At 35.3% G+C, this 883-nt stretch overlaps 1 protein-coding gene across 1 annotated transcript in view; it reads left to right on the forward strand.

Annotated features, from left to right (window-relative positions):
• Positions 1-883, forward strand: part of LOC111083232 — a gene marked incomplete at its 5' end in the record, with an annotated part of 8,007 nt that overhangs the window by 1,622 nt on the left and 5,502 nt on the right. The window lies entirely within an intron of this gene.

Consider the following 883-nt stretch of genomic DNA (forward strand, 5'->3'; position numbering starts at 1 on the left):
TTATTTAGTTTGGTTCAAAACCTACAAAATATTCATTGCTTTCACTGTCACTTGGAAAGGAATCATTGGATCCAATATTATGGTCAAAGAGAATGTCATCCTCGGTCCCATCCATTGTGTTACTGATACCACATTTCTTAAATGACTTAATAACTATATCACTTCTTACTTTTTCCCACGAATTCTTCACCCACATGCAGACCTAGGCCTTTGCATTTCATGAACCTATAACACCATAATGTATGACCAGTAAAATCTTCTAAACTATTATCACATGCAATCCTTTTTGCTTTAAAATTTATCATATTTCTAGAAATGGATAGTCCTTGCCTTCTCTGATGCACAACCCATTCGTACAGTTTATTTTTGAGATCTTGCCATTTTGTTTTTTTTCCTCGGAAATTGTGTTTATCACTTTTCATCATTTTCAATTCTTCTTCTTGTTCGCGCCAGCAACAAATCATTTTTTTCTGTTGGTGAAGGACCAAAATATTTTTCGGCAGCTCTGTTTCCATGCTCTTTTGCATAATTAATCACACTTAATTTAAATTTAGCTGTGTATGACAGTCTCTTTTCTTTAGACATCATAAGGGGTGAAAAAATAGAATGAAAAATTAAGAAACAACTATTTTGCTCACGAGGCCTAAGATACGGTACTTTGGCTTTCGGTGATGCATCCAACTTGACAGTAAGCACGTGCCAGACTGCCGAGTATCAAATGAAAATTGAAATACCGATTAGGCGATTACCAACGCTAATTGCATTAAGTGCTCTGATTGGTCAAGCACATTGTATATTTGAATCCAAGGCAAGCACTCTGCTCCACATTAAACAGGGATCATCGTGTATTTACAAGCTTTTTCAATCTCATCCATTACTATAA

Source organism: Limulus polyphemus, unplaced genomic scaffold, assembly GCF_000517525.1.
Source record: "Limulus polyphemus unplaced genomic scaffold, Limulus_polyphemus-2.1.2 Scaffold8677, whole genome shotgun sequence".
In the NCBI taxonomy this organism is placed as follows: domain Eukaryota; kingdom Metazoa; phylum Arthropoda; class Merostomata; order Xiphosura; family Limulidae; genus Limulus; species Limulus polyphemus.